This window comes from Leptinotarsa decemlineata, unplaced genomic scaffold, assembly GCF_025532065.1.
Source record: "Leptinotarsa decemlineata unplaced genomic scaffold, Ldec_3_MD MMD2_tig00002082_RagTag_RagTag, whole genome shotgun sequence".
Classification (NCBI taxonomy): domain Eukaryota; kingdom Metazoa; phylum Arthropoda; class Insecta; order Coleoptera; family Chrysomelidae; genus Leptinotarsa; species Leptinotarsa decemlineata.
The window spans coordinates 9,556,471-9,570,368 of record NW_027412573.1 but is presented as its reverse complement, the minus strand read 5'-3'; the positions used below and the strand labels follow the sequence as shown (position 1 = coordinate 9,570,368).

The window sequence follows — 13,898 nt, the reverse complement described above, 5'->3', positions numbered from 1 at the left end:
TTATAAACTAACAACATTCGTTGAAGTTGAAAATTATTCAAATACTAATTTTTTCACAAATGTTATATAATTATCGTGTTTGCAACTAACAACTGCAGTATATAACAATTTCTTCATGTCATTTCTTACTGAATCATTCATTAACGAATAGTATTTATATAAAAAAATATTTTCTTACATTCTGTGTCCCAAAAAGTTAAGATTTTTGAAATTAAAAGTTCTGTGGTACCAAATTTCTTTAATAATTATATATGTTTTGTTGATGTTTGTTTCTTAATTATATATGTTAATTATGTTATGTGTTATGTTATATGTGTTAATTATATATGTTTTGTGTGCTTTGGTATAATTAGGTGAAGAATTAATTTTTTCAACTAATCGTAATTGATTTGATTGTGCATTGAGTTGAAGCTTTGTTGGAAAAATTATTTTCATCATTTCATAGAAAATATGAAATTGTGATCAGCTGATCAGCAATAGTAATAAATTTCGGCTTTGAAACTCTTCCAAGAACAATTGATCTACTAGTTATAAACGAAAAACTCAATATCTTTTTCCATGTATGGGTTCAAATATAACAAATATTTTACACAAATGCTTAGTACCTACACAAGTTTGAGCAAAACTCATAAATTCAATAAGATGCTACTTCAAAAAAAATGTCTGGAAGAGTAATTTACAGAAGAATATCAAAAGTACAAATATATTATTCCGCTGATATTTTGCAAATTAGCTAAAAACCGCATTGAAAAGTGTTTCCACCATTTCTCAATATTTAAAAAATGGACGCAGAAATTGAAATACAGATAATTCCATATCGTTCATAGGCCTAACTGATGCCTGAGTCAAATTCTAAATAAGGTAATCAATAAAAAATACCCCATGATGCGGACTGTACATAAAGATAATAATCCACTAGTATTATTCAGTTACCGATATATTCCAAATGATAAAAACATTAGGCTATCATTAAAGTCTACCTCGGTTTTGTAATTTCCTGGTTCAGCAACATTTATACTTCCCGGGGCGGCAATTAAAGTTTAATAATCATACTGTTATAAATAAGAACGAGTAAATATTAAAATTAAGCTGCTGGTTGGAAGCTTACAATAATTACAATTCTGCGAAATATTCAATTCTATTCGATGTGGTTTCATATGACTTTATTGTGAATGTTCTAAGCTTTTACTTGATAATGAATCTCGAACATAATGTAATTTGCATAATGTGGTACGTATGATTCTGCTGTTGTGAATCGCAGTCCTAAATAGGCTTTTTTCAAAAGGGACAGGTTGGCAAATCTGTTCAGTTTATGAAGAGATTGAGTTTAATTTTTTACTTAGGTGTTCAATATGCAATGACCAATTTAATTTGGCATCCATATATAACAATTCCAAGTAGTTTAACTTCTGAATTGTTGGAAATCATATTGTTAGCTGAAAAAACAATATTTTGAGTTTGGTTTTATTGAGTTTCAAGCAATTAGAAACGAACCATGTTCCAGCTTTTCTTAAATAATCATGTGAAGCTTCTTCCAAGTGTTCAAGTTTCTTGCCAGAAGCATAAAGGGATGTTACGTTGATTTTTGGCACTAGCCATTATTTAATAATACTCTCTTTACTATAAAGGTATATTGATTTATTTTGCATATTATGTATATACTTTATTAAATATTGATACAGCCTTCTATGATCATCCAGTATGGTGGGTATGCTTATTGAATTCGTAGTTGTATGTCTGGTCGGTAAATTAATTTAACTTCAACACGTAACCACACGTTATAGTGTAACCTTGCGAGCATATCCTTCCTTAAGTGGTCTTAGCTTTAGTAGTCGAATCACCCTAAACTATTCGACGACTTGAAGTGTGGTAGTTTATTCGATGCATTTCTTAGAGGACCCGTAAACGTAAATACACAAAAGTTGCACTTTGGACTGGTGTATAATCAAAAGATGATGGTGTTATAGTTCATTTTTATAGATTTCTTGATGAGGCCGACCTGTAAGAAACAAGAATGATTATTAGCGAATATCCGACATACTTAGGTACTGTCTCACTACTAAAAGAATAATGGGAAACATTGTAAATATACTTACCGCTTAACTAACAGTTGTTGTTCGTCATAAGATTTCAAAAGCATCGGATGGTTCCTCCAAATTGTCTGTTTACCTTTTTCAGAATATGCGAGGCCAGGTTAGGATCGATAGAACGCAAATTGTTTTTATTTTACAGTTGACAGTATTGCCAAATTCCGAAATGTAAACTCATCAATATAAACAGCTGATGATAGTCGGTGGAAAATCGTAGGTTACTTTAAATGTTTATTTATATTGTTCGTGCATTATGATTCTCATAAATGGTTCAGGCACGGTACTCCTGTTATTAGGAGTATTTGATAATTTAAAAGGTTCTTTCTAACAACTGACCGGTGGCTACTACCGAATTCTATTCGGTTCTGAGGCAGCAATTGCTCGTATAAAATAGGCTGAATTAAGATGTCATTAGAATTCAACCTCCTGAGTTTTGATTGGTTATCAAGGACCGTTGGCAGACAGGAACGATCCTAGTGGCGATTTAACAAGATTCGTATTTTTGTTTTCCTTTGTTTCGGCAAAAAGGCAAGTGTGTGTGTTCGTTGACTTGTAGGAAAATATGTGATATTGTGGTCATCCTTCATTGGGTTTTATTTTTACAAGCAATATCAGTGGACGTTGGTCAAGCTAGTGTTGTAGTTTGGAATATTTTGGATATATGACCAACGCCATACTCTTCGGAGGATTCTAGAATACCACGCCGACTTTATTGCTGGAGAACCAGGTCAAGCCGTCGTAATACGACTGTAACTCGCCGATTAATCACATCTTTCCCATTCCCAGCGGCTAGATCGAGCATAGCTGTTCAGAAATAAACCCCTTCCGGCCAGGGGTTTTTCCTTCCCTTCCTACTGCCCGGAAAATCCATTTCGGTCCGGAATATTCTTCCTTGCCTGGATTTTCTTTTCTTATCTGACTGGATTCTACTTGGATATCAACTTGGGTTGTAACAACTACTGGAACTTAGGATCATCTTCCTTGAGGTACCATAACATACCGGGTGTGCCATTATTAAGCCATCGGAGCAACACACCAATAAAGAAAACAACACGGTAGCTATTGTTAATTTGATTCCACAGTTGAACTGTTGTAGTTATAATAATTTTTAGTTTAAGATTCACATCGGAATTATATGTATATATGTATTTATGTGAAGCGGAAATTGAGATAGGTGGTTGCATTTGCCTACCCTGTATTGTCTTCTAAACGGTACGCGCCTGAGCTCAAGCGATACTCATTCCTTCCTAATTATACTTGGTAGAAAAACCCAATATATTTGACATTCCGGCTTAATTTCTGCGATTAGTGTACTTAGGTTATTTTGTAATGAAACTTTAATTGATATCAAGAGATTTGGGACCAGTATATCTTGATGATAGAGGTCTATGGTATATTTGTAGTGAACTTGAATATTCATATATATTTTTATTGTTGCTCAAAACTAGTGTGATAGTTGACTGATACTGCATTACAATCCAGAGGTAATTTAGTTATATGTTGAGTGCTCATTCTCTCACTCAACTTCAACTTTTATTGTGTGGTAGGATTAATTATCTCAACTTTTGATTTGTGTTCTCTCAGGATAATTGTACCGAATAAACTCCTTATTTTGACTCTATTGTGGTTACTTCAATCCTTTTGGTAGATTCGGCGGTTGAAATTGGTAACAGGGTATTTGAATGGGGAATTGAATTTACCTGGCGCCCATTAACATCTTTATATTAGCAGTGACTACTTTACGAACTCCCCCTTCTTCACTGTAGCTAGCGGCAAATGCCCACCTGTCCTTCGACACTGGTGTGCGAGGAACCCCTAACGTGATACTGCTCACGGGGTAGGTTTCAGGGAGCAATAATCTGTATAACAAATACATTTGATTGGACACATGAAATGAAATATGTCATTAATATAGACAATAAATGAAAGTGGGCCAAGTTTAGAACCTTGAGGTACCCCAAAATGAATGTTCTCGATTTCAGAATGGCTGTTGCCTCTAAGAACAGCTTGTCTCCTACCATTCAAGTACGATTCGAATAATTTCTATGAAGTACCGCGTATACCGTGAAATTGTAGTTTGTCTAATAGTACTGTGCGAGAAACACAGTCGAAGGCATTGCTCAAGTCACACATAGACACCACCGTATGTTGACCCGCCTCGAAATTCTCGACTATATCAGCCACAAGTCTTCGTATAGCCACGTATAGCTTGTACAGCGGAACAGTTTTGTCTGAAGCCTAACTTGACCTTCCTGTAGCGTTTTGTGCATAGTAAAGAATGAAATTAAGCGACTTTTTAGAATAATTTCAAAAATTTTACCGAAAATTGGTATTATCGATATTGGGCGGTAGTTGTCAATAGTATTTGTGTAACCATTTTCAAATATAGGTATTACTTTAGTTAGCTTGAATTCATCAGGGAATTCTCCATTGGATATACAATGATAAAAGAGAATTCCCAAAGATTTTACATACATATCAGGGCAAGATGAATTTTCCAGTTTTAGAATGGCCTCAAGAACTTCACTTTCAGTTAATGAAAGAAAAAAAAGAGAGTTTTTTATCGACCTTTTTTGGGTATTTATTACCTAACACGATCTGAAAAATATAAAAATCATAATGGAGAACTTTATTCAAGTGTACAAACAAACAAACAAGGACAAACTTTTTTATTTACCCCGATAAGTGACTGCTTAAAAATCAAAGTTTTTTTCACACAGAAAAATCTTCTATTTATCAGTAACTTGTCGTATTCAACAATTTTGCTTATCAAAAAAATTGTTAAGAAATAAAACAATACTTATCTTAACGTTTCGGAGGCCAAAATCTGCCTCAGTCTTCAGAAATGGACAAAAAAATTCTAATATATTGGCAGTTATTCCTTTTTGTTTATTTATTTCTTTACTCCTTCGACATATGTCAAAGGAGTTTTGAAATATCAAATTATGTCAATGTTGTTGATTGACAACTGAAACATTCGATATAATACAAGGTGCTCTCCGATATAAGTCCGTTGCCATTTCGTCACTATCCAAATTTTTCTTCAAGATGGGTAGCCGAGTACGATCTATTTCTAAGGAGTTATTCGAAATACAATTCTCTTCAGATATGAGAATATACGCTGATTATTTCAGCTTACGTCTCTTAGAGTGAGGCTCATTGGTAATCATTCTTGTCCTTTTCCATTCCACTCGATGTTCACCGTCTGATTTCAAAATGTGTTCAATTGAGATCCTGTCAATTGTCTATTTTTTATGTAATCTCGATGTTCATTCTCACACACTTTCAATGGTCTCGAGGTTTCACCAATGTAACTTTTACCACAAGAACTAGGTATTTCATAAATAGAATTTTTTGTTTTTTCTTCAGTGTTGTTGGGTTTTGTATGTGCGAGGATAGATCTCAGTGTATTTTTTGTTTTGAAAGTAGTTCTAACATCATACCCATTTCCAATCCGCCTTATTTTTTCAGATAGTCATGGAATGTAAGGTATAACGTTAGTTAGGTGTCGGTGGATGTTGAGTCGGTAATTGTTGATTTGGATGTTGTTGAATTTGTGAAGCTGTTTGTATGTTCGTTTGGTTTTTAATTGACTCTTTATTTTCTATTGCATTTATCGTTGAATTTATGAAGTAATCTGGATAAGCGTTATCTTTCAAAACAGATTCGTTTATTGATATTGCTTTATTGAAATTTTTAGTTGAACTGCCTATCGTTTTAGTTCTTTTGTAAAGGCAATTTATTATACCTTTTTCAACACTCCCATGATGATTCGATGTATAGTGAAAGTATCTATTTGTATGTGTTTTTTTTTCGATAAACATTTGTAAAAAATTGATCTGATGACTTCTCCAACATTACATCAAGGAAAGGAAGTCGACCATCTTGTTCAATCTCTATTGTGAACTTTATTGTCAACTCCCGCTCGTTGATATGATTCAAAAAAGTATTCAGGTCATCATGGTTTTTTTTCCAAACAGCAAAGATATCGTCAACGTATCTCCACACAACTTTGGGACCAGTCTGGTAAGTTTCAACAAAAGATTCTTCAAAATACTCCATATATATGTTACTTAGGATAGGAGATAAAGAAGAACCCATAGCCATGCCAAATTATTGTTGATAGAAATCATCTCCATATCGAAAATAGGTTTTGTCTATACATAATCTGAAAGGTTCTAATATAGAACTTCATCCAACTTCGTTCGATGTTTTAGAGTTGATACATTTTCCAACCTGGATCTGACAATTTGAAGAATTTTATCAACAGGAACATTCGTGAAAAGACTTTCAATATCAAAACTCATCAGACCATCACCATCACTGAGTGTTATATCTTTAAGTTTATCTATGGAATGGGTTGTATTTTTCAGAAAACTATCACTGTTTCCTGAAATTGGTTTCAAAATTTCCAAAACGTATCTTGCTGATTTCTGACAGGGAGATGCAATTGAACTTACAATTGGTCTTGAAGGAACATAAGGTTTATCTATTTTTGGTAAACCATAGAAATGAGGAGGTTTACTAAAATGGGAAATTAGTTGAGTGCGTTCTGTTTTGGTTAGCATGTCTTTATGTTCTATAAATTTTTTGTTCAATTATTTATGTTGGATCATCATTCAGTTTTTTGTAAACGTTTTTTGTTATATTATGTGTTCGGTATTGTTGAAACTTGTTATTCAAATTTTATTATTATTCAATTTGTTGCTTGTTTTTATATTTTTTTTATAACAACTATATGGTGAGCAAAAAAATATAAAAACAAGCAACAAATTGAATAATATTAAAATCTGAATAACAAGTTTCAACTTAGTGACCCCGACAAACGACATGGAGAAAGATGCGTCAATAAATTCACAAGCATCCTTGCTGAACAGACCTAGACGAGGAACTGCAGGGATTAACAGGAATCTTGATGATGACTATATCTGGTCTGATATATTTGGCAAAAAAAGAAGTTGTATTCCGTTAAATCCTGTTTCAGTGAAATCGAAACAATCAAGAGACAAAATGAGTCAAGTTTTCAGTCTACATTCACAATAATTGAGCATAGACCGAAAGCGATTAGCATTTGAAAATGAGATAAAGAAAAAAGAATTAGAGAAGAAGATGCGCCAATTAGAACAGGAAGAGTTAGTAAAAAGTTTGAAATTGTTAGAGCTAGGGCGCCAATTGGAAGAAGCTGAAATTAACGCTCGAGAAGAAACAGAAAGCGGCCGATCGAAAGTAAGAGAAAAATTACAATTGAATAGTTCAAGTACCACCGATGAAGCAGAAGAAACGAAATAAAGAGTGTATCAGTGGATAGAAAACCACCCAGAAGAATGAATACATGAAGAAGCAAGAGGTAGCGATGATAGAAAAGAAGCTATCAGTTAAATCAAATTACTTCGTGAAACCATTTCGAATACCATCAAAACAGTTTCAAATCCGACTGCGAATGATCAAAACAATTTCTCGATTCGAAATTGTTTTGAAAATGATTTTCCTTGCTTTGATGGTAATCCACAAGAAGCCTTCGTTTCATAAACACTTCAAAAATATTTGCAGTCTATGTGACTTTAGTAATGAAGAAATTATGCTTAAACTTCAGAAATGTTTGAAAGGGGAAGCTAAATCCGCGGTAGCTGAAATGATGCTCACAGCAGATAATGTGAATTTGGTTATGCAAACCTTCGAATTACGATACAGGCGACCAGTGACAAAAATTTATTTATTGGATCTAGAGGAAAAATAGTTCCTCTAGCAGTGGGGAGGATGTTGAAACTTGTTATTCAGATTTTATAATTATTCAATTTGTTGCTTGTTTTTATATTTTTTTGTCTTAACAGGTATGTTGTGTACGGAATCAACTGAGATAATTCATTTTCATAATCGAGAGTATCCATTATCACTGTGGCATTACCATTATCAGCTGGAAGTATTTTAATTTTAGTATCTGAACGAAGGGATGTTATTGCAATTCTCTCAAACTCATTCAAGTTACTTCTAGTATGATGGGGTCGTGACAAAATATTTTTATATTCAGATCTGTAATCACCAGATATTTCAGGTGGTAAATTTAGGCCTTTTTCTTCTATACCAATAACTAGTTCAAATGTTGGTAGAAGGCAAACTAAAAAGTTCTCATGAGGTAACACCAAAATGATTCACTTTCGGAAAATTTTCCAAAGAATACCGGAGAAGACAATATCGATAAACACAATCAAGAATCCATCGGAACCTTAGTCTGACTCAATCTAAGCCGACAATAGCCAGCTGTAACCCACCTTGATCCTGGAATTTACGAGGCCACATCCTTCCTGCGTTTTCCGCATACTTCCGCTCCTGTGCTTTCTGCAACCCTCCGGTGATCTCCTATCTTGGCTGATTTACGTTTTCCTAGTCTACCTGCACGCTATGGAAGCAGGAATAACGACTATCCAAATATCGCGCATGCAAATTCACTTGGAATAATTATCATTTTGTCGATGATGGAGCTGTTTCGCTCGAGTTATGCGAATGTCATTTTACGTAGTTATGAGACTTTGTTGATCTCATTAAGATGATGAAGAGGGGTTATATCACTTCGTCTCGGTGCCGGTAATGAGTCGGGGAGGGTAATACGTGAATGGCTACATCTGCGGATAATAGGTTTTACTCGGTTCGAAGTTTCTCAAGTTGAAGGTATTGTTATTAGAGATATCGGGACTTCGACTAGAGTGAAATAATTTTCTAGAACACATGAACACACTTTCACAATTTCATGGGTTTGATTTGTTAATGATCAGATAAAATGTTAACTTTCCGTGATCGGTGAATTTGGATAAATATTAAGTTTGTTCTGGTTTGTTACGTTGATTTTTGGCACTAGCCATTATTTAATAATACTCTCTTTACTATAAAGGTATATTGATTTATTCTACATATTATGTATATACTTTATCAAATATTATACTTGATACAGCCTTCTATGATCATCCAGTATGGTGGGTATGCTTATTGAATTCGTGGTTGTATGTCTGGTCGGTAAATTAATTTAACTCCAACACGTAACCACACGTTATGGTGTAACCTTGCGAGCATATCCTTCCTTCAGTGGTCTTAGCTTTAGTAGTCGAATCACCCTAAACTATTCGACGACTTGAAGTGTGGTAGTTTATTCGATGCATTTCTTAGAGGACCCGTAAACGTAAATACACAAAAGTTGCACTTTGGACTGGTGTATAATCAAAAGATGATGGTGTTATAGTTCATTTTTATAGATTTCTTGATGAGGCCGACCTGTAAGAAACAAGAATGATTATTAGCGAATATCCGACATACTTAGGTACTGTCTCACTACTAAAAGAATAATGGGAAACATTGTAAATATACTTACCGCTTAACTAACAGTTGTTGTTCGTCATAAGATTTCAAAAGCATCGGATGGTTCCTCCAAATTGTCTGTTTACATTTTTCAGAATATGCGAGGCCAGGTTAGGATCGATAGAACGCAAATTGTTTTCATTTTACGGTTGACAGTATTGCCAAATCCCGAAATGTAAACTCATCAATATAAACAGCTGATGATAGTCGGTGGAAAATCGTAGGTTACTTTAAATGTTTATTTATATTGTTCGTGCATTATGATTCTCATAAATGGTTCAGGCACGGTACTCCTGTTATTAGGAGTATTTGATAATTCAAAAGGTTCTTTCTGACAACTGACCGGTGGCTACTACCGAATTCTATTCGGTTCTGAGGCACGGTAGCTATTGTTAATTTGATTCCACAATTGAACTGTTGAATGAAACTTCAATTGATAACAAGAGATTTGAGACCAGTATCTCTTGATGATAGAGGTCTACGGTATATTTGTAGTGAGCTTGAATATTTATATGTATTTTTATTGTTGCTTAAAACTAGTGTGATAGTTGACTGATACTACATTACAATCCAGAGGTAATTTAGTTATATGTTGAATGCTCATTCTCTCACTCAACTTCAACTTTTATTGTGTGGTAGGTTAATTATCTCAACTTTTGATTTGTGTTCTCTCAGGATAATTGTACCGAATAAACTCCTTTATTTTGACTCTATTGTGGTTACTTCAATCCTTTTGGTAGATTCGGGGGTTGAAATTGGTAACAGGGTATTTGAATGGGGAATTGAATTTACCTGGCGCCCATTAACATCTTTATATTAGCAGTGACTACTTTACGAACTCCCCCTTCTTCACTGTAGCTAGCGGCAAATGCCCACATGTCCTTCGACACTGGTGTGCGAGGAACCCCTAACGTGATACTGCTCACGGGGTAAGTTTCAGGTTCTACGAAATTCAGGTTCTAGACTAGGACGTCAGGATCCTGCGCAGTTGATATAGAGCGTTCTGGTTTATTGAGGATAAGTTCGGATAGATGAATCCTCTGTTCTGGTTTCGGCTGTGAAATGATCCTAAACTGTCTTGAACCGTTCCGAATCGTTCTAGAGGCTGAACTGATGAGAACTATTCCCGTTGCTCATGCGCATTCGTGTGGAAACTTGTTTGGGATATTTTCCAGGATGTTTTTCTATTTATTTGATTTAAATAATTGACGATTGAGGTTAGATAACATTTGAACTGACTACAAGGATACAGGATACGCTACATAACAAAATGGACATGATTAATAGTATTTTGTCATCTTCATATATACGATAGGTGACACAGTGGTCTCCTCAAAATGCGTTCTGGTTCAACCAAGTGTCCGAGACCAATTCGGACGGTTTGAGATTTTTTTCTTCTACGCATCATGTCTTGCGCAGCTTCCAAACAGTTTCGGATGTTAGAACCAGAACAAACCTATTAGTGGAATCAAACATTTGTCTCTCACATTTCACAGGTTGAAGCAGGATAATGTGCAATGTATATAGGTCGGGTGGCTCTGAATTTTCGTTCTCAATCATCTCATCACTGAAGAATGCTTGTTGAACTTGTTAGACAAGATGACTGAAAAAAAAAGTTTGAGATTTACGAATTAAACTGTGAGGATTGCGATAAAAAGTATGTCGGTCAAGCTAAGCGGACTATAACAGCTTGTTATAAGGAGAATGCTTCACTTGTTCGGTTTCATACACCATTTTGGTGTATCAAAAGTATTTTCAATAGATTTAGATTTACTCTGAATCGTTCATAAATGTAACTATCCCACAAAGTTCCGAAACATACTCGGAGTAACCTCTGCTCACTTTGCTATACTTGGAGATGTGTTAATATGGTATTATCATGTATAAAACATTCGGAATCGGGGCAATAGCGCTTTGAGAAATCATTTTTGAACATGGATCAGTTTTGGTGTGTGGGATACTTGGTTTCATTGGACTGATTTCACACCAAATTTCCCAACTCTTCAGGTATTCTCTATCATTGCACTGAGTAACAACAACATCAAGCAACGAGAAGTAATTTATTTATTTATTTATACACCATTCTACAGGTTACACCCAACTACAGAATAGAGGCATAAGTCAAATCACAATACAATACAATTACAATAAGTTATAAGATAAAAATAATACATAAAAAGACCTAATCTCAGAGATGGAACAGTAAAAAATGTCGAGCTGACAACTTGCATAATTGCATTTGACACACATGTTATGGAGAGGTAAACGTTTCAGAATATTTGTACGTGGTGTTGGCAGATAAAAATGATTAACCACTCTAGAGACTGGTTTAGGTACACTGAAATTCAGTTTTTGCAGAATATGTGGGTCAATAATTAAATTATTAATCAGTTTGAGAAGAATAACTGTGGATTAACAATCACGACTGCAACTCAAGCTATTCACAGCATGTCTGGCTAACAATGCATCATGGGGAAATCCAATTGGTGGATAGATATTGTCTGATCTAAAGGAAACAACGTTGTACTGATTCAACTTTCTCTGTAGAGAACTGATGAGATGGATTCCAGATTATGGATGCATATTCTAATTTTGATCTGAGGAAAGCGTAGTAGAAGGTTTTCGATGTAGATGGATCCGCAAAATCTCTGGAGATTCATGCAACTAATCCATACATTATGTTTGCAGCAGACAGAATAACTTCAATGTGTGTTACGAAAGAAAGTTTTGTGTCGAATGTGAGAGGCCGTTGAAGTGGAATATCGTTTATTGAATGTTGACGTGTGACGTGTGTGTACGTCATTACATTACATTTACTCGCGTTTAAAGAAAGATAATTGCAAAAACAGCATTGCTCAACACGTTTCAGATTGAGGGAGAGTTGAAGACAGCCCTCGATGACATTGATCTCACAATATAATTTCAGGTCATTGACGTATATCAAACAGTTGATGTCAATGACCTCAAATATGTCGTTCATGTAGGCGTTAAAGAGACCTGGATCTAGGTTGAAGAACACCTGAGATATGAAGAGATATTGAATGAAATTAAGAGTAAAAACACACCAAACACACATGCGGGTAAATTGCAGCTGTGACTTGTAGGGATAAGAGTTTCAAATGAGTAAATATACATTTTTTACATAGATACCAACATCATTTCAAATTTCCTGGAACTACTGAATTTGTTAATCGAGAACATTTACAGTATTGCTTACCCCATGGTATGTATCGCCAACAGCATATGCAGTAATAACTCCAGCGAAGAATTCTGCACTGACACTTGTCGGATATAATACAACGCTCTTCGTGGTATCAGCCAGGGAAGTAGTTGTTTTCTGATAGGAGCCAGTTCATTAATCTACTGTGTAGGTAAGTAGAGAGTGGCCTGAACGAATTGTTCTTTTAGATAATTGAATTTTGTTCAATTCTAACAAATCAAAATAGTCACATCATATAGGGACTTCTAATCGACAATCATAATAAAAAGAGCAAGAGTACATATATGATGTGTATATGTATAGAGTTTCAGTTTTTTTTAGGACAAAACACAAGCACTATAGTAAAATCATTAAAGCGCCTTCAGAGCGGTGCCTGTGCGAAAGTAGCGATTCACGTTGTATTTGAATCGCTGGAGATTGAATTCATTTGGAAAAACGTTCAGAGGAAGTTTATTCCACATAAACGCAGTTCTCCAGATGAAAGAGTTCTTAAACAGTAAACAGTTTGAGGTGTACTGAGTTGAACCTCGAAACAATAAGCAGCCACAGTCCGTCGCGTATTCCTGGTATGTACCGCTCTTGGTGGAATCACCTGAACACTTCCCGTGGAAGTATCTAAAGAAGAGAGACAAATCTCTAACCTTTCTTCGATGTTCCAGGCTATCAAAGTTGCACGTGGTATTTGCGTCTCCAATCAGGCGGATTGCTCTTTTCTGGATGGAATTCAGCAACTTCAGGGTATGTTTGGGAGCAGAGCTCCATACATAGGAACAATACTCCAAAGAAGGTCTGATCTAAGTTTTATAAAGCATCAAAAGTAGCTGAGGTGTGTATAGTTTTCTGGTTCGGAAAAGTGTTCCAAGCTTTTGTGAAGCAGCCTTTGCAATTTCAGCGACGTGATTGCACTAAGACATACTGGTATCGGTTGGACACCTCTTTTCTGGATGGAATACAGCAACTTCATGGTATGTTTGGGGGCAGAGCCCAATACATGAGAACAATACTCAAGAGAAGGTCTGAATTGAATTTTATAAAGTATCAGAAGTTGCTGAGGTATGTGCCAAAACATATTAATGTCCATTTCAACCTCCAACAAACTTATCGAAGCAGAAAGCGGAAATGTCTGACTTGACATTATTATATCCGGTTTGGAGTCATCTATCTTCTTGAAGAAAATCGATGTCACAGTTTTCGTGGCATTGACTTAAACCTGGTTATTTTCACTCCAATTAGAAGTCACT

General features: G+C 35.1%; 2 long non-coding RNA genes across 2 annotated transcripts; both read right to left on the bottom strand.

Moving 5' to 3' along the window:
• Window positions 1-1,839: 1,839 nt before the first annotated feature.
• Window positions 1,840-3,932, bottom strand: LOC141482926 (uncharacterized). Its single transcript, XR_012465811.1, has 2 exons — window positions 2,097-3,932; window positions 1,840-1,999 (listed from the first exon to the last, which is right to left on the bottom strand). It is a non-coding gene; the product is annotated as an uncharacterized lncRNA (long non-coding RNA).
• A 5,261-nt stretch (window positions 3,933-9,193) lies between these two features.
• On the bottom strand, window positions 9,194-9,811 carry LOC111511854 (uncharacterized). Its single transcript, XR_012465764.1, has 2 exons — window positions 9,451-9,811; window positions 9,194-9,353 (listed from the first exon to the last, which is right to left on the bottom strand). It is a non-coding gene; the product is annotated as an uncharacterized lncRNA (long non-coding RNA).
• Window positions 9,812-13,898: the final 4,087 nt, after the last annotated feature.